Source organism: Pseudophryne corroboree, unplaced genomic scaffold (genome assembly GCF_028390025.1).
Source record: "Pseudophryne corroboree isolate aPseCor3 unplaced genomic scaffold, aPseCor3.hap2 scaffold_2127, whole genome shotgun sequence".
NCBI lineage: Eukaryota > Metazoa > Chordata > Amphibia > Anura > Myobatrachidae > Pseudophryne > Pseudophryne corroboree.
In genome coordinates this window covers 36,588-60,798 of record NW_026968771.1, presented here as the reverse complement: position 1 = coordinate 60,798, position 24,211 = coordinate 36,588, and the positions used below count along the sequence as shown (strand labels likewise).

At 37.1% G+C, this 24,211-nt stretch overlaps 34 non-coding genes across 34 annotated transcripts; all 34 read right to left on the bottom strand.

The window, feature by feature from the left end:
• Positions 1-831: 831 nt before the first annotated feature.
• On the bottom strand, positions 832-903 carry TRNAG-UCC (transfer RNA glycine (anticodon UCC)). Its single transcript has one exon. It is a non-coding gene; the product is annotated as a tRNA-Gly (tRNA).
• A 428-nt stretch (positions 904-1,331) lies between these two features.
• TRNAG-UCC (transfer RNA glycine (anticodon UCC)) lies at positions 1,332-1,403 on the bottom strand. Its single transcript has one exon. It is a non-coding gene; the product is annotated as a tRNA-Gly (tRNA).
• Positions 1,404-1,831: 428 nt separating this feature from the next.
• TRNAG-UCC (transfer RNA glycine (anticodon UCC)) lies at positions 1,832-1,903 on the bottom strand. The gene has a single exon. It is a non-coding gene; the product is annotated as a tRNA-Gly (tRNA).
• A 428-nt stretch (positions 1,904-2,331) lies between these two features.
• Positions 2,332-2,403, bottom strand: TRNAG-UCC (transfer RNA glycine (anticodon UCC)). The gene has a single exon. It is a non-coding gene; the product is annotated as a tRNA-Gly (tRNA).
• Positions 2,404-2,832: 429 nt separating this feature from the next.
• TRNAG-UCC (transfer RNA glycine (anticodon UCC)) lies at positions 2,833-2,904 on the bottom strand. The gene has a single exon. It is a non-coding gene; the product is annotated as a tRNA-Gly (tRNA).
• A 2,386-nt stretch (positions 2,905-5,290) lies between these two features.
• TRNAG-UCC (transfer RNA glycine (anticodon UCC)) lies at positions 5,291-5,362 on the bottom strand. The gene has a single exon. It is a non-coding gene; the product is annotated as a tRNA-Gly (tRNA).
• A 428-nt stretch (positions 5,363-5,790) lies between these two features.
• TRNAG-UCC (transfer RNA glycine (anticodon UCC)) lies at positions 5,791-5,862 on the bottom strand. Its single transcript has one exon. It is a non-coding gene; the product is annotated as a tRNA-Gly (tRNA).
• A 928-nt stretch (positions 5,863-6,790) lies between these two features.
• TRNAG-UCC (transfer RNA glycine (anticodon UCC)) lies at positions 6,791-6,862 on the bottom strand. The gene has a single exon. It is a non-coding gene; the product is annotated as a tRNA-Gly (tRNA).
• Positions 6,863-7,290: 428 nt separating this feature from the next.
• Positions 7,291-7,362, bottom strand: TRNAG-UCC (transfer RNA glycine (anticodon UCC)). The gene has a single exon. It is a non-coding gene; the product is annotated as a tRNA-Gly (tRNA).
• Positions 7,363-7,790: 428 nt separating this feature from the next.
• Positions 7,791-7,862, bottom strand: TRNAG-ACC (transfer RNA glycine (anticodon ACC)). Its single transcript has one exon. It is a non-coding gene; the product is annotated as a tRNA-Gly (tRNA).
• Positions 7,863-8,790: 928 nt separating this feature from the next.
• TRNAG-UCC (transfer RNA glycine (anticodon UCC)) lies at positions 8,791-8,862 on the bottom strand. The gene has a single exon. It is a non-coding gene; the product is annotated as a tRNA-Gly (tRNA).
• Positions 8,863-9,213: 351 nt separating this feature from the next.
• On the bottom strand, positions 9,214-9,285 carry TRNAG-UCC (transfer RNA glycine (anticodon UCC)). Its single transcript has one exon. It is a non-coding gene; the product is annotated as a tRNA-Gly (tRNA).
• Positions 9,286-9,713: 428 nt separating this feature from the next.
• On the bottom strand, positions 9,714-9,785 carry TRNAG-UCC (transfer RNA glycine (anticodon UCC)). The gene has a single exon. It is a non-coding gene; the product is annotated as a tRNA-Gly (tRNA).
• Positions 9,786-10,136: 351 nt separating this feature from the next.
• TRNAG-UCC (transfer RNA glycine (anticodon UCC)) lies at positions 10,137-10,208 on the bottom strand. Its single transcript has one exon. It is a non-coding gene; the product is annotated as a tRNA-Gly (tRNA).
• Positions 10,209-10,559: 351 nt separating this feature from the next.
• On the bottom strand, positions 10,560-10,631 carry TRNAG-UCC (transfer RNA glycine (anticodon UCC)). The gene has a single exon. It is a non-coding gene; the product is annotated as a tRNA-Gly (tRNA).
• An 851-nt stretch (positions 10,632-11,482) lies between these two features.
• TRNAG-UCC (transfer RNA glycine (anticodon UCC)) lies at positions 11,483-11,554 on the bottom strand. The gene has a single exon. It is a non-coding gene; the product is annotated as a tRNA-Gly (tRNA).
• Positions 11,555-11,982: 428 nt separating this feature from the next.
• TRNAG-ACC (transfer RNA glycine (anticodon ACC)) lies at positions 11,983-12,054 on the bottom strand. Its single transcript has one exon. It is a non-coding gene; the product is annotated as a tRNA-Gly (tRNA).
• Positions 12,055-12,482: 428 nt separating this feature from the next.
• Positions 12,483-12,554, bottom strand: TRNAE-UUC (transfer RNA glutamic acid (anticodon UUC)). Its single transcript has one exon. It is a non-coding gene; the product is annotated as a tRNA-Glu (tRNA).
• A 428-nt stretch (positions 12,555-12,982) lies between these two features.
• On the bottom strand, positions 12,983-13,054 carry TRNAG-UCC (transfer RNA glycine (anticodon UCC)). The gene has a single exon. It is a non-coding gene; the product is annotated as a tRNA-Gly (tRNA).
• Positions 13,055-13,405: 351 nt separating this feature from the next.
• On the bottom strand, positions 13,406-13,477 carry TRNAG-UCC (transfer RNA glycine (anticodon UCC)). Its single transcript has one exon. It is a non-coding gene; the product is annotated as a tRNA-Gly (tRNA).
• A 428-nt stretch (positions 13,478-13,905) lies between these two features.
• Positions 13,906-13,977, bottom strand: TRNAG-ACC (transfer RNA glycine (anticodon ACC)). The gene has a single exon. It is a non-coding gene; the product is annotated as a tRNA-Gly (tRNA).
• A 428-nt stretch (positions 13,978-14,405) lies between these two features.
• On the bottom strand, positions 14,406-14,477 carry TRNAE-UUC (transfer RNA glutamic acid (anticodon UUC)). Its single transcript has one exon. It is a non-coding gene; the product is annotated as a tRNA-Glu (tRNA).
• A 928-nt stretch (positions 14,478-15,405) lies between these two features.
• TRNAG-ACC (transfer RNA glycine (anticodon ACC)) lies at positions 15,406-15,477 on the bottom strand. The gene has a single exon. It is a non-coding gene; the product is annotated as a tRNA-Gly (tRNA).
• Positions 15,478-15,905: 428 nt separating this feature from the next.
• Positions 15,906-15,977, bottom strand: TRNAE-UUC (transfer RNA glutamic acid (anticodon UUC)). The gene has a single exon. It is a non-coding gene; the product is annotated as a tRNA-Glu (tRNA).
• Positions 15,978-16,405: 428 nt separating this feature from the next.
• TRNAG-UCC (transfer RNA glycine (anticodon UCC)) lies at positions 16,406-16,477 on the bottom strand. The gene has a single exon. It is a non-coding gene; the product is annotated as a tRNA-Gly (tRNA).
• Positions 16,478-16,905: 428 nt separating this feature from the next.
• On the bottom strand, positions 16,906-16,977 carry TRNAE-UUC (transfer RNA glutamic acid (anticodon UUC)). Its single transcript has one exon. It is a non-coding gene; the product is annotated as a tRNA-Glu (tRNA).
• Positions 16,978-17,405: 428 nt separating this feature from the next.
• On the bottom strand, positions 17,406-17,477 carry TRNAG-UCC (transfer RNA glycine (anticodon UCC)). Its single transcript has one exon. It is a non-coding gene; the product is annotated as a tRNA-Gly (tRNA).
• A 351-nt stretch (positions 17,478-17,828) lies between these two features.
• On the bottom strand, positions 17,829-17,900 carry TRNAG-UCC (transfer RNA glycine (anticodon UCC)). Its single transcript has one exon. It is a non-coding gene; the product is annotated as a tRNA-Gly (tRNA).
• A 428-nt stretch (positions 17,901-18,328) lies between these two features.
• TRNAG-ACC (transfer RNA glycine (anticodon ACC)) lies at positions 18,329-18,400 on the bottom strand. Its single transcript has one exon. It is a non-coding gene; the product is annotated as a tRNA-Gly (tRNA).
• Positions 18,401-18,828: 428 nt separating this feature from the next.
• Positions 18,829-18,900, bottom strand: TRNAE-UUC (transfer RNA glutamic acid (anticodon UUC)). The gene has a single exon. It is a non-coding gene; the product is annotated as a tRNA-Glu (tRNA).
• A 928-nt stretch (positions 18,901-19,828) lies between these two features.
• TRNAG-ACC (transfer RNA glycine (anticodon ACC)) lies at positions 19,829-19,900 on the bottom strand. Its single transcript has one exon. It is a non-coding gene; the product is annotated as a tRNA-Gly (tRNA).
• Positions 19,901-20,328: 428 nt separating this feature from the next.
• On the bottom strand, positions 20,329-20,400 carry TRNAE-UUC (transfer RNA glutamic acid (anticodon UUC)). The gene has a single exon. It is a non-coding gene; the product is annotated as a tRNA-Glu (tRNA).
• A 428-nt stretch (positions 20,401-20,828) lies between these two features.
• TRNAG-UCC (transfer RNA glycine (anticodon UCC)) lies at positions 20,829-20,900 on the bottom strand. The gene has a single exon. It is a non-coding gene; the product is annotated as a tRNA-Gly (tRNA).
• Positions 20,901-22,328: 1,428 nt separating this feature from the next.
• On the bottom strand, positions 22,329-22,400 carry TRNAE-UUC (transfer RNA glutamic acid (anticodon UUC)). Its single transcript has one exon. It is a non-coding gene; the product is annotated as a tRNA-Glu (tRNA).
• Between the last annotated feature and the right edge of the window lie 1,811 nt (positions 22,401-24,211).

Here is a 24,211-nt window from a genome sequence, read left to right as displayed (position 1 = left end):
ATATTCAAACAAAATTGGCAAATTGCATGACATTCACAATTCAAGATTTAGGCTCATCCATACGTAAGGTTTTTATGCACCATTGAACTGATATACAGTGGTATCAAAACTGAGAAAAGAAAAGACCTTTGATTTACTTGCATATGGCACCTCAGTGAACTTTGTAAAATGTATTTACAAATCTTTAATCAGGCAGTGGTGGAATCAAAAGTCATCTGCTAAGAAGGAATCATGATTTCTACAAAGATTTTAACATTTTCTATGGACCTTGTCATCTGAGCATATCTTAAGCAACAACTATAAGTGCGAAAACAGCACATAAGGAAAAGGATGCATTGGCCGGGAATCGTACCCGGGTGAACTGCTTGGAAGACCGCTTTGCTCACCACTATACCACCAATGCTTGAGCTCTTTTCGATTGCATATAGTGGCCAATATGGAAATCACAACAACTGTTTGAAAGATATTTATAGCCTGCGCTGTAGCACCATTGGTGGAAGATATTCAAACAAAATTGGCAAATTGCATGACATTTACAATTCAAGATTTAGGCTCATCCATACTAAAGGTTTTTATGCACCATTGAACTGACATACAGTGGTATCAAAACTGAGAAAAGAAAAGACCTTCGATTTACTTGCATATGGCATCTCAGTGAACTTTGTAAAATGAATTTACAAATCTTTAATCAGGCAGTGGTGGAATCAAAAGTCATCTGCTAAGAAGGAATCATGATTTCTACAAAGATTTTAACATTTTCTATGGACCTTGTCATCTGAGCATATCTTAGGCAACAACTATAAGTGCGAAAACAGCACATAAGGAAAAGGATGCATTGGCCGGGAATCGAACCCGGGTCAACTGCTTGGAAGGCAGCTATGCTCACCACTATACCACTAATGCTTGAGCTCGTTTCTATTGCATATAGTGGCCAATATGGAAATCACAACAACTGTTTGAAAGATATTTATAGCCTGCGCTGTAGCACCATTGGTGGAAGATATTCAAACAAAATTGGCAAATTGCATGACATTCACAATTCAAGATTTAGGCTCATCCATACTTAAGGTTTTTATGCACTATTGAACTGACATACAGTGGTATCAAAACTAAGAAAAGAAAAGACCTTCGATTTACTTGTATATGGCACCTCAGTGAACTGTGTAAAATGTATTTACAAATCTTTAATCAGGCAGTGGTGGAATCAAAAGTCATCTGCTAAGAAGGAATCATGATTTCTACAAAGATTTTAACATTTTCTATGGACCTTGTCATCTGAGCATATCTTAAGCAACAACTATAAGTGCGAAAACAGCACATAAGGAAAAGGATGCATTGGCCGGGAATCGAACCCGGGTCAACTGCTTGGAAGGCAGCTATGCTCACCACTATACCACCAATGCTTGAGCTATTTTCGAATGCATATAGTGGCCAATATGGAAATCACAACAACTGTTTGAAAGATATTTATAGCCTGCGCTGTAGCACCATTGGTGGAAGATATTCAAACAAAATTGGCAAATTGCATGACATTCACAATTCAAGATTTAGGCTCATCCATACTTAAGGTTTTTATGCACCATTGAACTGACATACAGTGGTATCAAAACTGAGAAAAGAAAAGACCTTCGATTTACTTGCATATGGCACCTCAGTGAACTTTGTAAAATGTATTTACAAATCTTTAATCAGGCAGTGGTGGAATAAAAAGTCATCTGCTAAGAAGGAATCATGATTTCTACAAAGATTTTAACATTTTCTATGGACCTTGTCATCTGAGCATATCTTAAGCAACAACTATAAGTGCGAAAACAGCACATAAGGAAAAGGATGCATTGGCCGGGAATCGAACCCGGGTCAACAGCTTGGAAGGCAGCTATGCTCACCACTATACCACCAATGCTTGAGCTCTTTTCGGATGCATATAGTGGCCAATATGGAAATCACAACAACTGTTTGAAAGATATTTATAGCCTGCGCTGTAGCACCATTGGTGGAAGATATTCAAACAAAATTGGCAAATTGCATGACATTCACAATTCAAGATTTTGGCTCATCCATACTTAAGGTTTTTATGCACCAATGAACTTACATACAGTGGTATCAAAACTGAGAAAAGAAAAGACCTTCGATTTACTTGCATATGGCACCTCAGTGAACTTTGTAAAATGTATTTACAAATCTTTAATCAGGCAGTGGTGGAATCAAAAGTCATCTGCTAAGAAGGAATCATGATTTCTACAAAGATTTTAACATTTTCTATGGACCTTGTCATCTGAGCATATCTTAAGCAACAACTATAAGTGCGAAAACAGCACATAAGGAAAAGGATGCATTGGCCGGGAATCGAACCCGGGTTAACTGCTTGGAAGGCAGCTATGCTCACCACTATACCACCAATGCTTGAGCACTTTCCAAATGCATATAGTGACCAATATGGAAATCACAACAACTGTTTGAAAAGATATTTATAGCCTGCGCTGTAGCACCATTGGTGGAAGATATTCAAACAAAATTGGAAAATTGCATGACATTCACAATTCAAGATTTAGGCTCATCCATACTTAAGGTTTTTATGCACCATAGAACTGATATACAGTGGTATCAAAACTGAGAAAAGAAAAGACCTTTGATGTACTTGCATATGGCACCTCAGTGAACTTTGTAAAATGTATTCACAAATCTTAAAACAAGCAGTGGTGGAATCAAAAGTCATCTGCTAAGAAGGAATCATGATTTCTACAAGGATTTTAACATTTTCTATGGACCTTGTCATCTGAGCATATCTTAAGCAATAACTATAAGTGTGAAAACAGCACATAAGGAAAAGAATGCATTGGCCGGGAATCGGACCCGGGTCAACTGCTTGGAAGGCAGCTATGCTCACCACTATACCACCAATGCTTGAGCGCTTTTCCAATGCATATAGTGGCCAATATGGAAATCACAACAACTGTTTGAAAGATATTTATAGCCTGCGCTGTAGCACCATTGGTGGAAGATATTCAAACAAAATTGGCAAATTGCATGACATTCACAATTCAAGATTTAGGCTCATCCATACTTAAGGTTTTTATGCACCATTGAACTGATATACAGTGGTATCAAAACTGAGAAAAGAAAAGACCTTCGATTTACTTGCATATGGCACCTCAGTGAACTTTGTAAAATGTATTTACAAATCTTTAATCAGGCAATGGTGGAATCAAAAGTCATCTGCTAAGAAGGAATCATGATTTCTACAAAGATTTTAACATTTTCTATGGACCTTGTCATCTGAGCATATCTTAAGCAACAACTATAAGTGCGAAAACAGCACATAAGGAAAAGGATGCATTGTCCGGGAATCGAACCCGGGTCATCTGCTTGGAAGGCAGCTATGCTCACCACTATACCACCAATGCTTGAGCACTTTTCAAATGCATATAGTGGCCAATATGGAAATCACAACAACTGTTTGAAAGATATTTATAGCCTGCGCTGTAGCACCATTCGTGGAAGATATTCAAACAAAATTGGAAAATTGCATGACATTCACAATTCAAGAATTAGGCTCATCCATACTTAAGGTTTTTATGCACCATTGAACTGATTAACAGTGGCATAAAAACTGAGAATAGAAAAGACCTTCGATTTACTTGCATATGGCACCTCAGTGAACTTTGTAAAATGTATTTACATATCTTTAATCAGGCAGTGGTAGAATTAAAGTCATCTGCTAAGAAGTAATCATGATTTCTACAAAGATTTTAACATTTTCTGTGGACCTTGTCATCTGAGCATATCTTAAGCAACAACTATAAGTGTGAAAACAGCACATAAGGAAGAGGATGCAATGGCCGGGAATCGAACCTGAGTCAACTGCTTGGAAGGCAGCTATGCTCACCACTATACCACCAATGCTTGAGCGTTTTTTCACTGCATATATAGCCTGCGTTGTAGCACCATTGGTGGAAGATATTCAAACAAAATTGGCAAATTGCATGACATTCACAATTCAAGATTTAGGCTCATTCATTCTTAATGTTTTTATGTACCATTGAACTGAGATACAGTGGTATCAAAACTGAGAAAAGAAAAGACCTTTGATGTACTTGCGTATGGCACCTCTGTGAACTTTGTAAAATGTGTTTACAAATCTTTAATCAGGCAGTGGTGGAATCAAAAGTCATCTGCTAAGAAGGAATCATGATTTCTACAAAGCTTTTAACATTTTTTATGGAACTTGTCATCTGAGCATATCTTAAGCAACAAATATAAGTGCGAAAACAGCACATAAGGAAAATGATGCATTGGCCAGGAATGAAACCCGAGTCAACTGCTTGGAAGGCAGCTATGCTCACCACTATAACATTAAATGCTTGAGTACTTTTCAAATGCATATAGTGGCTAATATGGAAACCACAAAACCTGTTTGAAAGATATTTATAGCCTGCGCTGTAGCACCATTGGTGGAAGATATTCAAACAAAATTGGCAAATTGCATGACATTCACAATTCAAGATTTAGGCTCATTCATACTTAAGGTTTTTATGCACCATTGAACTGATATACAGTGGTATCAAAACTGAGAAAAGAAAAGACCTTTGATGCACTTGCATATGGCACCTCAGTGAACTTTGTAAAAAAGTGTTTACAAATCTTTAATCAGGCAGTGGTGGAATCAAAAGTCATCTGCTAAGAAGGAATCATGATTTCTACAAAGCTTTTAACATTTTTTATGGACCTTGTCATCTGAGCATATCTTAAGCAACAACTATAAGTTCCAAAATAGCACATTAGGAAAATGATGCATTGGCCGGCAATCAAACCCGGGTCAACTGCTTGGAAGGCAGATATGCTCACCACTATACCACCAATGCTTGAGTGCGTTTCAAATGCATATAGTGGCTAATATGGAAATCACAACAACTGTTTGAAAGATATTTATAGCCTGTGCTGTAGCACCATTTGTGGAAGATTTTCAAACAAAATTGGCAAATTGCATGACATTCACAATTCATGATTTAAGCTCATCCATACTTAAGGTTTTTATGCACCATTGTACTGATATACAGCGGTATCAAAACTGAGAATAGAAAAGACCTTCGATTAACTTGCATATGGCACCTCAGTGAACTTTGTAAAATGTATTTACAAATCTTTAATCAAGCAGTGGTGGAATCAAAAGTCATCTGCTAAGAAGGAATCATGATTTCTACAAAGATTTTAACATTTTCTATGGACCTTGTCATCTGAGCATATCTTAAGCAACAACTATAAGTGCGAAAACAGCACATAAGGAAAAGGATGCATTGGCCGGGAATCGAACCCGGGTTAACTGCTTGGAAGGCAGCTATGCTCACCACTATACCACCAATGCTTGAGCTCTCTTCAAATGCATATAGTGGCCAATATGGAAATCACAAAAACTGTTTGAAAGATATTTATAGCCTGCGCTGTAGCACCATTGGTGGAAGATATTCAAACAAAATTGGAAAATTGCATGACATTCACAATTCAAGATTTAGGCTCATCCATACTTAAGGTTTTTATGCTCCATTGAACTGATATACAGTGGTATCAAAACTGAGAAAAGAAAATACCTTTGATTTACTTGCATATGGCACCTCAGTGAACTTTGTAAAATGTTTTTACAAATCTTTAATCAAGCAGTGGTGGAATCAAAAGTCATCTGCTAAGAAGGAATCATGATTTCTACAAAAATTTTAACATTTTCTATGGACCTTGTCATCTGAGCATATCTTAAGCAACAACTATAAGTGCGAAAACAGCACATAAGGAAAAGGATGCATTGGCCGGGAATCGAACCCGGGTCAACTGCTTGGAAGGCAGCTATGCTCACCACTATACCACCAATGCTTGAGCACTTTTCACATGCATATAGTGGCCAATATGGAAATCACAACAACTGTTTGAAAGATTTTTATATCCTGCGCTGTAGCACCATTGGTGGTAGATATTCAAACAAAATTGGCAAATTGCATGACATTCACAATTCAAGATTTAGGCTCATCCATACTTAAGGTTTTTATGCACCATTGAACTGATATACAGTGGTATCAAAACTGAGAAAAGAAAAGACCTTTGATTTACTTGCATATGGCACCTCAGTGAACTTTGTAAAATGTATTTACAAATCTTTAATCAGGCAGTGGTGGAATCAAAAGTCATCTGCTAAGAAGGAATCATGATTTCTACAAAGATTTTAACATTTTCTATGGACCTTGTCATCTGAGCATATCTTAAGCAACAACTATAAGTGCGAAAACAGCACATAAGGAAAAGGATGCATTGGCCGGGAATCGTACCCGGGTCAACTGCTTGGAAGACCGCTTTGCTCACCACTATACCACCAATGCTTGAGCTCTTTTCGATTGCATATAGTGGCCAATATGGAAATCACAACAACTGTTTGAAAGATATTTATAGCCTGCGCTGTAGCACCATTGGTGGAAGATATTCAAACAAAATTGGCAAATTGCATGACATTTACAATTCAAGATTTAGGCTCATCCATACTAAAGGTTTTTATGCACCATTGAACTGACATACAGTGGTATCAAAACTGAGAAAAGAAAAGACCTTCGATTTACTTGCATATGGCACCTCAGTGAACTTTGTAAAATGTATTTACAAATCTTTAATCAGGCAGTGGTGGAATCAAAAGTCATCTGCTAAGAAGGAATCATGATTTCTACAAAGATTTTAACATTTTCTATGGACCTTGTCATCTGAGCATATCTTAAGCAACAACTATAAGTGCGAAAACAGCACATAAGGAAAAGGATGCATTGGCCGGGAATCGAACCCGGGTCAACTGCTTGGAAGGCAGCTATGCTCACCACTATACCACTAATGCTTGAGCTCGTTTCTATTGCATATAGTGGCCAATATGGAAATCACAACAACTGTTTGAAAGATATTTATAGCCTGCGCTGTAGCACCATTGGTGGAAGATATTCAAATAAAATTGGCAAATTGCATGACATTCACAATTCAAGATTTAGGCTCATCCATACTTAAGGTTTTTATGCACTATTGAACTGACATACAGTGGTATCAAAACTAAGAAAAGAAAAGACCTTCAATTTACTTGTATATGGCACCTCAGTGAACTGTGTAAAATGTATTTACAAATCTTTAATCAGGCAGTGGTGGAATCAAAAGTCATCTGCTAAGAAGGAATCATGATTTCTACAAAGATTTTAACATTTTCTATGGACCTTGTCATCTGAGCATATCTTAAGCAATAACTATAAGTGTGAAAACAGCACATAAGGAAAAGAATGCATTGGCCGGGAATTGAACCCGGGTCAACTGCTTGGAAGGCAGCTATGCTCACCACTATACCACCAATGCTTGAGCACTTTTCAAATACATATAGTGGTCAATATGGAAATCACAACAACTGTTTGAAAGATATTTATAGCCTGCGCTGTAGCACCATTGGTGGAAGATATTCAAACAAAATTGGAAAATTGCATGACATTCACAATTCAAGATTTAGGCTCATCCATACTTAAGGTTTTTATGCACCATTGAACTGATATACAGTGGTATCAAAACTGAGAAAAGAAAAGACCTTCGATTTACTTGCATATGGCACCTCAGTGAACTTTGTAAAATGTATTTACAAATCTTTAATTAGGCAGTGGTGGAATAAAAAGGCATCTGCTAAGAAGGAATCATGATTTCTACAAAGATTTTAACATTTTCTATGGACCTTGTCATCTGAGCATATCTTAAGCAACAACTATAAGTGCGAAAACAGCACATAAGGAAAACAATGCATTGGCCGGGAATAGAACCCGAGTCAACTGCTTGGTAGGCAGCTATGCTCACCACTATACCACCAATGCTTGAGCTCTCTTCAAATGCATATAGTGGCCAATATGGAAATCACAACAACTGTTTGAAAGATATTTATAGCCTGCGCTGTAGCAGCATTCGTGGAAGATATTCAAACAAAATTGGCAAATTGCATGACATTCACAATTCAAAATTTAGGCTCATCCATACTTAAGGTTTTTATGCACCATTGAACTGATATACAGTGGTATCAAAACTGAGAAAAGAAAAGACCTTTGATGTACTTGCATATGGCACCTCAGTGAACTTTGTAAAATGTATTTACAAATCTTTAATCAAGCAGTGGTGGAATCAAAAGTCATCTGCTAAGAAGGAATCATGATTTCTAAAAAGATTTTAACATTTTCTATGGACCTTGTCATCTGAGCATATCTTAAGCAACAACTTTAAGTGTGAAAACAGCACATAAGGAAAATAATGCATTGGCCGGGAATCAAACCCGGGTCAATTTCTTGAAAAGCAGCTATGCTCACCACTATACCACCAATGCTTGAGCACTTTTCAAATGCATATAGTGGTCAATATGGAAATCACAACAACTGTTTGAAAGATATTTATAGCCTGCGCTGTAGCACCATTGGTGGAAGATATTCAAACAAAATTGGAAAATTGCATGACATTCACAATTCAAGATTTAGGCTCATCCATACTTAAGGTTTTTATGCACCATTGAACTGATATACAGTGGTATCAAAACTGAGAAAAGAAAAGACCTTCGATTTACTTGCATATGGCACCTCAGTGAACTTTGTAAAATGTATTTACAAACCTTTAATCAAGCAGTGGTGGAATCAAAAGTCACCTGCTAAGAAGGAATCATGATTTCTACAAAGATTTTAACATTTTCTATGGACCTTGTCATCTGAGCATATCTTAAGCAACAACTATAAGTGCGAAAACAGCACATAAGGAAAAGGATGCATTGGCCAGGAATCGAACCCGGGTCAACTGCTTGGAAGGCAGCTATGCTCACCACTATACCACCAATGCTTGAGCACTTTTCAAATGCATATAGTGGCCAATATGGAAATCACAACAACTGTTTGAAAGATTTTTATAGCCTGCGCTGTAGCACCATTGGTGGTAGATATTCAAACAAAATTGGCAAATTGCATGACATTCACAATTCAAGATTTAGGCTCATCCATACTTAAGGTTTTTATGCACCATTGAACTGACATACAGTGGTATCAAAACTGAGAAAAGAAAAGACCTTCGATTTACTTGCATATGGCACCTCAGTGATTTCTACAAAGATTTTAACATTTTCTATGGACCTTGTCATCTGAGCATATCTTAAGCAACAACTATAAGTGCGAAAACAGCACATAAGGAAAAGGATGCATTGGCCGGGAATCGAACCCGGGTTAACTGCTTGGAAGGCAGCTATGCTCACCACTATACCACCAATGCTTGAGCTCTTTTCAAATGCATATAGTGGCCAATATGGAAATCACAACAACTGTTTGAAAGATTTTTATAGCCTGCGCTGTAGCACCATTGGTGGTAGATATTCAAACAAAATTGGCAAATTGCATGACATTCACAATTTAAGATTTAGGCTCATCCATACTTAAGGTTTTTATGCACCATTGAACTGACATACAGTGGTATCAAAACTGAGAAAAGAAAAGACCTTCGATTTACTTGCATATGGCACCTCAGTGAACTTTGTAAAATGTATTTACAAATCTTTAATCAAGCAGTGGTGGAATCAAAAGTCATCTGCTAAGAAGGAATCATGATTTCTACAAAGATTTTAACATTTTCTATGGACCTTGTCATCTGAGCATATCTTAAGCAACAACTATAAGTGCGAAAACAGCACATAAGGAAAAGGATGCATTGGCCGGGAATCGAACCCGGGTCAACTGCTTGGAAGGCAGCTATGCTCACCACTATACCACCAATGCTTGAGCACTTTTCAAATGCATATAGTGGCCAATATGGAAATCACAACAACTGTTTGAAAGATTTTTATAGCCTGCGCTGTAGCACCATTGGTGGTAGATATTCAAACAAAATTGGCAAATTGCATGACATTCACAATTCAAGATTTAGGCTCATCCATACTTAAGGTTTTTATGCACCATTGAACTGACATACAGTGGTATCAAAACTGAGAAAAGAAAAGACCTTCGATTTACTTGCATATGGCACCTCAGTGATTTCTACAAAGATTTTAACATTTTCTATGGACCTTGTCATCTGAGCATATCTTAAGCAACAACTATAAGTGCGAAAACAGCACATAAGGAAAAGGATGCATTGGCCGGAAATCGAACCCGGGTTAACTGCTTGGAAGGCAGCTATGCTCACCACTATACCACCAATGCTTGAGCTCTTTTCAAATGCATATAGTGGCCAATATGGAAATCACAACAACTGTTTGAAAGATTTTTATAGCCTGCGCTGTAGCACCATTGGTGGTAGATATTCAAACAAAATTGGCAAATTGCATGACATTCACAATTCAAGATTTAGGCTCATCCATACTTAAGGTTTTTATGCACCATTGAACTGACATACAGTGGTATCAAAACTGAGAAAAGAAAAGACCTTCGATTTACTTGCATATGGCACCTCAGTGATTTCTACAAAGATTTTAACATTTTCTATGGACCTTGTCATCTGAGCATATCTTAAGCAACAACTATAAGTGCGAAAACAGCACATAAGGAAAAGGATGCATTGGCCGGGAATCGAACCCGGGTCAACTGCTTGGAAGGCAGCTATGCTCACCACTATACCACCAATGCTTGAGCACTTTCCAAATGCATATAGTGACCAATATGGAAATCACAACAACTGTTTGAAAGATATTTATAGCCTGCACTGTAGCACCATTGGTGGAAGATATTCAAACAAAATTGGAAAATTGCATGACATTCACAATTCAAGATTTAGGCTCATCCATACTTAAGGTTTTTATGCACCATTGAACTGACATACAGTGGTATCAAAACTGAGAAAAGAAAAGACCTTCGATTTACTTGCATATGGCACCTCAGTGATTTCTACAAAGATTTTAACATTTTCTATGGACCTTGTCATCTGAGCATATCTTAAGCAACAACTATAAGTGCGAAAACAGCACATAAGGAAAAGGGTGCATTGGTTGGGAATCGAACCCGGGTCAACTGCTTGGAAGGCAGCTATGCTCACCACTATACCACCAATGCTTGAGCACTTTCCAAATGCATATAGTGACCAATATGGAAATCACAACAACTGTTTGAAAGATATTTATAGCCTGCGCTGTAGCACCATTGGTGGAAGATATTCAAACAAAATTGGAAAATTGCATGACATTCACAATTCAAGATTTAGGCTCATCCATACTTAAGGTTTTTATGCACCATAGAACTGATATACAGTGGTATCAAAACTGAGAAAAGAAAAGACCTTTGATGTACTTGCATATGGCACCTCAGTGAACTTTGTAAAATGTATTCACAAATCTTTAATCAAGCAGTGGTGGAATCAAAAGTCATCTGCTAAGAAGGAATCATGATTTCTACAAGGATTTTAACATTTTCTATGGACCTTGTCATCTGAGCATATCTTAAGCAATAACTATAAGTGTGAAAACAGCACATAAGGAAAAGAATGCATTGGCCGGGAATTGAACCCGGGTCAACTGCTTGGAAGGCAGCTATGCTCACCACTATACCACCAATGCTTGAGCACTTTTCAAATGCATATAGTGGTCAATATGGAAATCACAACAACTGTTTGAAAGATATTTATAGCCTGCGCTGTAGCACCATTGGTGGAAGATATTCAAACAAAATTGGAAAATTGCATGACATTCACAATTCAAGATTTAGGCTCATCCATACTTAAGGTTTTTATGCACCATTGAACTGATATACAGTGGTATCAAAACTGAGAAAAGAAAAGACCTTCGATTTACTTGCATATGGCACCTCAGTGAACTTTGTAAAATGTATTTACAAATCTTTAATTAGGCAGTGGTGGAATAAAAAGGCATCTGCTAAGAAGGAATCATGATTTCTACAAAGATTTTAACATTTTCTATGGACCTTGTCATCTGAGCATATCTTAAGCAACAACTATAAGTGCGAAAACAGCACATAAGGAAAACGATGCATTGGCCGGGAATAGAACCCGAGTCAACTGCTTGGTAGGCAGCTATGCTCACCACTATACCACCAATGCTTGAGCTCTCTTCAAATGCATATAGTGGCCAATATGGAAATCACAACAACTGTTTGAAAGATATTTATAGCCTGCGCTGTAGCAGCATTCGTGGAAGATATTCAAACAAAATTGGCAAATTGCATGACATTCACAATTCAAAATTTAGGCTCATCCATACTTAAGGTTTTTATGCACTATTGAACTGATATACAGTGGTATCAAAACTGAGAAAAGAAAAGACCTTTGATGTACTTGCATATGGCACCTCAGTGAACTTTGTAAAATGTATTTACAAATCTTTAATCAAGCAGTGGTGGAATCAAAAGTCATCTGCTAAGAAGGAATCATGATTTCTAAAAAGATTTTAACATTTTCTATGGACCTTGTCATCTGAGCATATCTTAAGCAACAACTTTAAGTGTGAAAACAGCACATAAGGAAAAGAATGCATTGGCCGGGAATCAAACCCGGGTCAATTGCTTGAAAAGCAGCTATGCTCACCACTATACCACCAATGCTTGAGCACTTTTCAAATGCATATAGTGGTCAATATGGAAATCACAACAACTGTTTGAAAGATATTTATAGCCTGCGCTGTAGCACCATTGGTGGAAGATATTCAAACAAAATTGGAAAATTGCATGACATTCACAATTCAAGATTTAGGCTCATCCATACTTAAGGTTTTTATGCACCATTGAACTGATATACAGTGGTATCAAAACTGAGAAAAGAAAAGACCTTCGATTTACTTGCATATGGCACCTCAGTGAACTTTGTAAAATGTATTTACAAATCTTTAATCAAGCAGTGGTGGAATCAAAAGTCACCTGCTAAGAAGGAATCATGATTTCTACAAAGATTTTAACATTTTCTATGGACCTTGTCATCTGAGCATATCTTAAGCAACAACTATAAGTGCGAAAACAGCACATAAGGAAAAGGATGCATTGGCCAGGAATCGAACCCGGGTCAACTGCTTGGAAGGCAGCTATGCTCACCACTATACCACCAATGCTTGAGCACTTTTCAAATGCATATAGTGGCCAATATGGAAATCACAACAACTGTTTGAAAGATTTTTATAGCCTGCGCTGTAGCACCATTGGTGGTAGATATTCAAACAAAATTGGCAAATTGCATGACATTCACAATTCAAGATTTAGGCTCATCCATACTTAAGGTTTTTATGCACCATTGAACTGACATACAGTGGTATCAAAACTGAGAAAAGAAAAGACCTTCGATTTACTTGCATATGGCACCTCAGTGATTTCTACAAAGATTTTAACATTTTCTATGGACCTTGTCATCTGAGCATATCTTAAGCAACAACTATAAGTGCGAAAACAGCACATAAGGAAAAGGATGCATTGGCCGGGAATCGAACCCGGGTTAACTGCTTGGAAGGCAGCTATGCTCACCACTATACCACCAATGCTTGAGCTCTTTTCAAATGCATATAGTGGCCAATATGGAAATCACAACAACTGTTTGAAAGATTTTTATAGCCTGCGCTGTAGCACCATTGGTGGTAGATATTCAAACAAAATTGGCAAATTGCATGACATTCACAATTTAAGATTTAGGCTCATCCATACTTAAGGTTTTTATGCACCATTGAACTGACATACAGTGGTATCAAAACTGAGAAAAGAAAAGACCTTCGATTTACTTGCATATGGCACCTCAGTGAACTTTGTAAAATGTATTTACAAATCTTTAATCAAGCAGTGGTGGAATCAAAAGTCATCTGCTAAGAAGGAATCATGATTTCTACAAAGATTTTAACATTTTCTATGGACCTTGTCATCTGAGCATATCTTAAGCAACAACTATAAGTGCGAAAACAGCACATAAGGAAAACGATGCATTGGCCGGGAATAGAACCCGAGTCAACTGCTTGGTAGGCAGCTATGCTCACCACTATACCACCAATGCTTGAGCTCTCTTCAAATGCATATAGTGGCCAATATGGAAATCACAACAACTGTTTGAAAGATATTTATAGCCTGCGCTGTAGCAGCATTCGTGGAAGATATTCAAACAAAATTGGCAAATTGCATGACATTCACAATTCAAAATTTAGGCTCATCCATACTTAAGGTTTTTATGCACCATTGAACTGATATACAGTGGTATCAAAACTGAGAAAAGAAAAGACCTTTGATGTACTTGCATATGGCACCTCAGTGAACTTTGTAAAATGTATTTACAAATCTTTAATCAAGCAGTGGTGGAATCAAAAGTCATCTGCTAAGAAGGAATCATGATTTCTAAAAAGATTTTAACATTTTCTATGGACCTTGTCATCTGAGCATATCTTAAGCAACAACTTTAAGTGTGAAAACAGCACATAAGGAAAAGAATGCATTGGCCGGGAATCAAACCCGGGTCAATTGCTTGAAAAGCAGCTATGCTCACCACTATACCACCAATGCTTGAGCACTTTTCAAATGCATATAGTGGTCAATATGGAAATCACAACAACTGTTTGAAAGATATTTATAGCCTGCGCTGTAGCACCATTGGTGGAAGATATTCAAACAAAATTGGAAAATTGCATGACATTCACAATTCAAGATTTAGGCTCATCCATACTTAAGGTTTTTATGCACCATAGAACTGATATACAGTGGTATCAAAACTGAGAAAAGAAAAGACCTTTGATGTACTTGCATATGGCACCTCAGTGAACTTTGTAAAATGTATTCACAAATCTTTAATCAAGCAGTGGTGGAATCAAAAGTCATCTGCTAAGAAGGAATCATGATTTCTACAAGGATTTTAACATTTTCTATGGACCTTGTCATCTGACCATATCTTAAGCAATAACTATAAGTGTGAAAACAGCACATAAGGAAAAGAATGCATTGGCCGGGAATTGAACCCGGGTCAACTGCTTGGAATTCAGCTATGCTCACCACTATACCACCAATGCTTGAGCACTTTTCAAATGCATATAGTGGTCAATATGGAAATCACAACAACTGTTTGAAAGATATTTATAGCCTGCGCTGTAGCACCATTGGTGGAAGATATTCAAACAAAATTGGAAAATTGCATGACATTCACAATTCAAGATTTAGGCTCATCCATACTTAAGGTTTTTATGCACCATTGAACTGATATACAGTGGTATCAAAACTGAGAAAAGAAAAGACCTTCGATTTACTTGCATATGGCACCTCAGTGAACTTTGTAAAATGTATTTACAAATCTTTAATTAGGCAGTGGTGGAATAAAAAGGCATCTGCTAAGAAGGAATCATGATTTCTACAAAGATTTTAACATTTTCTATGGACCTTGTCATCTGAGCATATCTTAAGCAACAACTATAAGTGCGAAAACAGCACATAAGGAAAACGATGCATTGGCCGGGAATAGAACCCGAGTCAACTGCTTGGTAGGCAGCTATGCTCACCACTATACCACCAATGCTTGAGCTCTCTTCAAATGCATATAGTGGCCAATATGGAAATCACAACAACTGTTTGAAAGATATTTATAGCCTGCGCTGTAGCAGCATTCGTGGAAGATATTCAAACAAAATTGGCAAATTGCATGACATTCACAATTCAAAATTTAGGCTCATCCATACTTAAGGTTTTTATGCACCATTGAACTGATATACAGTGGTATCAAAACTGAGAAAAGAAAAGACCTTTGATGTACTTGCATATGGCACCTCAGTGAACTTTGTAAAATGTATTTACAAATCTTTAATCAAGCAGTGGTGGAATCAAAAGTCATCTGCTAAGAAGGAATCATGATTTCTAAAAAGATTTTAACATTTTCTATGGACCTTGTCATCTGAGCATATCTTAAGCAACAACTTTAAGTGTGAAAACAGCACATAAGGAAAAGAATGCATTGGCCGGGAATCAAACCCGGGTCAATTGCTTGAAAAGCAGCTATGCTCACCACTATACCACCAATGCTTGAGCACTTTTCAAATGCATATAGTGGTCAATATGGAAATCACAACAACTGTTTGAAAGATATTTATAGCCTGCGCTGTAGCACCATTGGTGGAAGATATTCAAACAAAATTGGAAAATTGCATGACATTCACAATTCAAGATTTAGGCTCATCCATACTTAAGGTTTTTATGCACCATTGAACTGATATACAGTGGTATCAAAACTGAGAAAAGAAAAGACCTTCGATTTACTTGCATATGGCACCTCAGTGAACTTTGTAAAATGTATTTACAAATCTTTAATCAAGCAGTGGTGGAATCAAAAGTCATCTGCTAAGAAGGAATCATGATTTCTACAAAGATTTTAACATTTTCTATGGACCTTGTCATCTGAGCATATCTTAAGCAACAACTATAAGTGCGAAAACAGCACATAAGGAAAAGGATGCATTGGCCGGGAATCGAACCCGGGTCAACTGCTTGGAAGGCAGCTATGCTCACCACTATACCACCAATGCTTGAGCACTTTTCAAATGCATATAGTGGCCAATATGGAAATCACAACAACTGTTTGAAAGATTTTTATATCCTGCGCTGTAGCACCATTGGTGGTAGATATTCAAACAAAATTGGCAAATTGCATGACATTCACAATTCAAGATTTAGGCTCATCCATACTTAAGGTTTTTATGCACCATGGAACTGATATACAGTGGTATCAAAACTGAGAAAAGAAAAGACCTTTGATGTACTTGCATATGGCACCTCAGTGAACTTTGTAAAATGTGTTTACAAATGTTTAATCATGCAGTGGTGGAATCAAAAGTCATCTGCTAAGAAAGAATCATGATTTCTAAAAAGATTTTAACATTTTCTATGGACCTTGTCATCTGAGCATATCTTAAGCAACAACTTTAAGTGTGAAAACAGCACATAAGGAAAAGAATGCATTGGCCGGGAATCAAACCCGGGTCAATTGCTTGAAAAGCAGCTATGCTCACCACTATACCACCAATGCTTGAGCACTTTTCAAATGCATATAGTGGTCAATATGGAAATCACAACAACTGTTTGAAAGATATTTATAGCCTGCGCTGTAGCACCATTGGTGGAAGATATTCAAACAAAATTGGAAAATTGCATGACATTCACAATTCAAGATTTAGGCTCATCCATACTTAAGGTTTTTATGCACCATTGAACTGATATACAGTGGTATCAAAACTGAGAAAAGAAAAGACCTTCGATTTACTTGCATATGGCACCTCAGTGAACTTTGTAAAATGTATTTACAAATCTTTAATCAAGCAGTGGTGGAATCAAAAGTCACCTGCTAAGAAGGAATCATGATTTCTACAAAGATTTTAACATTTTCTATGGACCTTGTCATCTGAGCATATCTTAAGCAACAACTATAAGTGCGAAAACAGCACATAAGGAAAAGGATGCATTGGCCAGGAATCGAACCCGGGTCAACTGCTTGGAAGGCAGCTATGCTCACCACTATACCACCAATGCTTGAGCACTTTTCAAATGCATATAGTGGCCAATATGGAAATCACAACAACTGTTTGAAAGATTTTTATAGCCTGCGCTGTAGCACCATTGGTGGTAGATATTCAAACAAAATTGGCAAATTGCATGACATTCACAATTCAAGATTTAGGCTCATCCATACTTAAGGTTTTTATGCACCATTGAACTGACATACAGTGGTATCAAAACTGAGAAAAGAAAAGACCTTCGATTTACTTGCATATGGCACCTCAGTGATTTCTACAAAGATTTTAACATTTTCTATGGACCTTGTCATCTGAGCATATCTTAAGCAACAACTATAAGTGCGAAAACAGCACATAAGGAAAAGGATGCATTGGCCGGGAATCGAACCCGGGTTAACTGCTTGGAAGGCAGCTATGCTCACCACTATACCACCAATGCTTGAGCTCTTTTCAAATGCATATAGTGGCCAATATGGAAATCACAACAACTGTTTGAAAGATTTTTATAGCCTGCGCTGTAGCACCATTGGTGGTAGATATTCAAACAAAATTGGCAAATTGCATGACATTCACAATTTAAGATTTAGGCTCATCCATACTTAAGGTTTTTATGCACCATTGAACTGACATACAGTGGTATCAAAACTGAGAAAAGAAAAGACCTTCGATTTACTTGCATATGGCACCTCAGTGAACTTTGTAAAATGTATTTACAAATCTTTAATCAAGCAGTGGTGGAATCAAAAGTCATCTGCTAAGAAGGAATCATGATTTCTACAAAGATTTTAACATTTTCTATGGACCTTGTCATCTGAGCATATCTTAAGCAACAACTATAAGTGCGAAAACAGCACATAAGGAAAACGATGCATTGGCCGGGAATAGAACCCGAGTCAACTGCTTGGTAGGCAGCTATGCTCACCACTATACCACCAATGCTTGAGCTCTCTTCAAATGCATATAGTGGCCAATATGGAAATCACAACAACTGTTTGAAAGATATTTATAGCCTGCGCTGTAGCAGCATTCGTGGAAGATATTCAAACAAAATTGGCAAATTGCATGACATTCACAATTCAAAATTTAGGCTCATCCATACTTAAGGTTTTTATGCACCATTGAACTGATATACAGTGGTATCAAAACTGAGAAAAGAAAAGACCTTTGATGTACTTGCATATGGCACCTCAGTGAACTTTGTAAAATGTATTTACAAATCTTTAATCAAGCAGTGGTGGAATCAAAAGTCATCTGCTAAGAAGGAATCATGATTTCTAAAAAGATTTTAACATTTTCTATGGACCTTGTCATCTGAGCATATCTTAAGCAACAACTTTAAGTGTGAAAACAGCACATAAGGAAAAGAATGCATTGGCCGGGAATCAAACCCGGGTCAATTGCTTGAAAAGCAGCTATGCTCACCACTATACCACCAATGCTTGAGCACTTTTCAAATGCATATAGTGGTCAATATGGAAATCACAACAACTGTTTGAAAGATATTTATAGCCTGCGCTGTAGCACCATTGGTGGAAGATATTCAAACAAAATTGGAAAATTGCATGACATTCACAATTCAAGATTTAGGCTCATCCATACTTAAGGTTTTTATGCACCATAGAACTGATATACAGTGGTATCAAAACTGAGAAAAGAAAAGACCTTTGATGTACTTGCATATGGCACCTCAGTGAACTTTGTAAAATGTATTCACAAATCTTTAATCAAGCAGTGGTGGAATCAAAAGTCATCTGCTAAGAAGGAATCATGATTTCTACAAGGATTTTAACATTTTCTATGGACCTTGTCATCTGACCATATCTTAAGCAATAACTATAAGTGTGAAAACAGCACATAAGGAAAAGAATGCATTGGCCGGGAATTGAACCCGGGTCAACTGCTTGGAATTCAGCTATGCTCACCACTATACCACCAATGCTTGAGCACTTTTCAAATGCATATAGTGGTCAATATGGAAATCACAACAACTGTTTGAAAGATATTTATAGCCTGCGCTGTAGCACCATTGGTGGAAGATATTCAAACAAAATTGGAAAATTGCATGACATTCACAATTCAAGATTTAGGCTCATCCATACTTAAGGTTTTTATGCACCATTGAACTGATATACAGTGGTATCAAAACTGAGAAAAGAAAAGACCTTCGATTTACTTGCATATGGCACCTCAGTGAACTTTGTAAAATGTATTTACAAATCTTTAATTAGGCAGTGGTGGAATAAAAAGGCATCTGCTAAGAAGGAATCATGATTTCTACAAAGATTTTAACATTTTCTATGGACCTTGTCATCTGAGCATATCTTAAGCAACAACTATAAGTGCGAAAACAGCACATAAGGAAAACGATGCATTGGCCGGGAATAGAACCCGAGTCAACTGCTTGGTAGGCAGCTATGCTCACCACTATACCACCAATGCTTGAGCTCTCTTCAAATGCATATAGTGGCCAATATGGAAATCACAACAACTGTTTGAAAGATATTTATAGCCTGCGCTGTAGCAGCATTCGTGGAAGATATTCAAACAAAATTGGCAAATTGCATGACATTCACAATTCAAAATTTAGGCTCATCCATACTTAAGGTTTTTATGCACCATTGAACTGATATACAGTGGTATCAAAACTGAGAAAAGAAAAGACCTTTGATGTACTTGCATATGGCACCTCAGTGAACTTTGTAAAATGTATTTACAAATCTTTAATCAAGCAGTGGTGGAATCAAAAGTCATCTGCTAAGAAGGAATCATGATTTCTAAAAAGATTTTAACATTTTCTATGGACCTTGTCATCTGAGCATATCTTAAGCAACAACTTTAAGTGTGAAAACAGCACATAAGGAAAAGAATGCATTGGCCGGGAATCAAACCCGGGTCAATTGCTTGAAAAGCAGCTATGCTCACCACTATACCACCAATGCTTGAGCACTTTTCAAATGCATATAGTGGTCAATATGGAAATCACAACAACTGTTTGAAAGATATTTATAGCCTGCGCTGTAGCACCATTGGTGGAAGATATTCAAACAAAATTGGAAAATTGCATGACATTCACAATTCAAGATTTAGGCTCATCCATACTTAAGGTTTTTATGCACCATTGAACTGATATACAGTGGTATCAAAACTGAGAAAAGAAAAGACCTTCGATTTACTTGCATATGGCACCTCAGTGAACTTTGTAAAATGTATTTACAAATCTTTAATCAAGCAGTGGTGGAATCAAAAGTCATCTGCTAAGAAGGAATCATGATTTCTACAAAGATTTTAACATTTTCTATGGACCTTGTCATCTGAGCATATCTTAAGCAACAACTATAAGTGCGAAAACAGCACATAAGGAAAAGGATGCATTGGCCGGGAATCGAACCCGGGTCAACTGCTTGGAAGGCAGCTATGCTCACCACTATACCACCAATGCTTGAGCACTTTTCAAATGCATATAGTGGCCAATATGGAAATCACAACAACTGTTTGAAAGATTTTTATATCCTGCGCTGTAGCACCATTGGTGGTAGATATTCAAACAAAATTGGCAAATTGCATGACATTCACAATTCAAGATTTAGGCTCATCCATACTTAAGGTTTTTATGCACCATGGAACTGATATACAGTGGTATCAAAACTGAGAAAAGAAAAGACCTTTGATGTACTTGCATATGGCACCTCAGTGAACTTTGTAAAATGTGTTTACAAATGTTTAATCATGCAGTGGTGGAATCAAAAGTCATCTGCTAAGAAAGAATCATGATTTCTACAAAGATTTTAACATTTTCTATGGACCTTGTCATCTGAGCATATCTTAAGTAACAACTATAAGTGCGAAAACAGCACATAAGGAAAAGGATGCAGTGGCCGGGAATCGAACCCGGGTAAACTGCTTGGAAGGCAGCTATGCTCAGCACTATACCACCAATGCTTGAGCTCTTTTCGAATGCATATAGTGGCCAATATGGAAATCACAACAACTGTTTGAAAGATTTTTATATCCTGCGCTGTAGCACCATTGGTGGTAGATATTCAAACAAAATTGGCAAATTGCATGACATTCACAATTCAAGATTTAGGCTCATCCATACTTAAGGTTTTTATGCACCATTGAACTGATATACAGTGGTATCAAAACTGAGAAAAGAAAAGACCTTTGATTTACTTGCATATGGCACCTCAGTGAACTTTGTAAAATGTATTTACAAATCTTTAATCAGGCAGTGGTGGAATCAAAAGTCATCTGCTAAGAAGGAATCATGATTTCTACAAAGATTTTAACATTTTCTATGGACCTTGTCATCTGAGCATATCTTAAGCAACAACTATAAGTGCGAAAACAGCACATAAGGAAAACGATGCATTGGCCGGGAATAGAACCCGAGTCAACTGCTTGGAAGGCAGCTATGCTCACCACTATACCACTAATGCTTGAGCTCGTTTCTATTGCATATAGTGGCCAATATGGAAATCACAACAACTGTTTGAAAGATATTTATAGCCTGCGCTGTAGCACCATTGGTGGAAGATATTCAAACAAAATTGGCAAATTGCATGACATTCACAATTCAAAATTTAGGCTCATCCATACTTAAGGTTTTTATGCACCATTGAACTGATATACAGTGGTATCAAAACTGAGAAAAGAAAAGACCTTCGATTTACTTGTATATGGCACCTCAGTGAACTTTGTAAAATGTATTTACAAATCTTTAATCAAGCAGTGGTGGAATCAAAAGTCATCTGCTAAGAAGGAATCATGATTTCTAAAAAGATTTTAACATTTTCTATGGACCTTGTCATCTGAGCATATCTTAAGCAACAACTTTAAGTGTGAAAACAGCACATAAGGAAAAGAATGCATTGGCCGGGAATCAAACCCGGGTCAATTGCTTGAAAAGCAGCTATGCTCACCACTATACCACCAATGCTTGAGCACTTTTCAAATGCATATAGTGGTCAATATGGAAATCACAACAACTGTTTGAAAGATATTTATAGCCTGCGCTGTAGCACCATTGGTGGAAGATATTAGAACAAAATTGGAAAATTGCATGACATTCACAATTCAAGATTTAGGCTCATCCATACTTAAGGTTTTTATGCACCATTGAACTGATATACAGTGGTATCAAAACTGAGAAAAGAAAAGACCTTCGATTTACTTGCATATGGCACCTCAGTGAACTTTGTAAAATGTATTTACAAATCTTTAATCAAGCAGTGGTGGAATCAAAAGTCATCTTCTAAGAAGGAATCATGATTTCTACAAAGATTTTAACATTTTCTATGGACCTTGTCATCTGAGCATATCTTAAGCAACAACTATAAGTGCGAAAACAGCACATAAGGAAAAGGATGCATTGGCCGGGAATCGAACCCGGGTAAACTGCTTGGAAGGCAGCTATGCTCAGCACTATACCACCAATGCTTGAGCTCTTTTCGAATGCATATAGTGGCCAATATGGAAATCACAACAACTGTTTGAAAGATATTTATAGCCTGCACTGTAGCACCATTGGTGGAAGATATTCAAACAAAATTGGCAAATTGCATGACATTCACAATTCAAGATTTAGGCTCATCCATACTTAAGGTTTTTATGCACCATTGAACTGATATACAGTGGTATCAAAACTGAGAAAAGAAAAGACCTTTGATTTACTTGCTCTGGCACCTCAGTGAACTTTGTAAAATGTATTTACAAATCTTTAATCAGGCAGTGGTGGAATCAAAAGTCATCTGCTAAGAAGGAATCATGATTTCTACAAAGATTTTAACATTTTCTATGGACCTTGTCATCTGAGCATATCTTAAGCAACAACTATAAGTGCGAAAACAGCACATAAGGAAAAGGATGCATTGGCCGGGAATCGTACCCGGGTCAACTGCTTGGAAGACCGCTTTGCTCACCACTATACCACCAATGCTTGAGCTCTTTTCGATTGCATATAGTGGCCAATATGGAAATCACAACAACTGTTTGAAAGATATTTATAGCCTGCGCTGTAGCACCATTGGTGGAAGATATTCAAACAAAATTGGCAAATTGCATGACATTTACAATTCAAGATTTAGGCTCATCCATACTAAAGGTTTTTATGCACCATTGAACTGACATACAGTGGTATCAAAACTGAGAAAAGAAAAGACCTTCGATTTACTTGCATATGGCACCTCAGTGAACTTTGTAAAATGTATTTACAAATCTTTAATCAGGCAGTGGTGGAATCAAAAGTCATCTGCTAAGAAGGAATCATGATTTCTACAAAGATTTTAACATTTTCTATGGACCTTGTCATCTGAGCATATCTTAAGCAACAACTATAAGTGCGAAAACAGCACATAAGGAAAACGATGCATTGGCCGGGAATAGAACCCGAGTCAACTGCTTGGAAGGCAGCTATGCTCACCACTATACCACTAATGCTTGAGCTCGTTTCTATTGCATATAGTGGCCAATAATGAAATCACAACAACTGTTTGAAAGATATTTATAGCCTGCGCTGTAGCACCATTGGTGGAAGATATTCAAACAAAATTGGCAAATTGCATGACATTCACAATTCAAAATTTAGGCTCATCCATACTTAAGGTTTTTATGCACCATTGAACTGATATACAGTGGTATCAAAACTGAGAAAAGAAAAGACCTTCGATTTACTTGTATATGGCACCTCAGTGAACTTTGTAAAATGTATTTACAAATCTTTAATCAAGCAGTGGTGGAATCAAAAGTCAT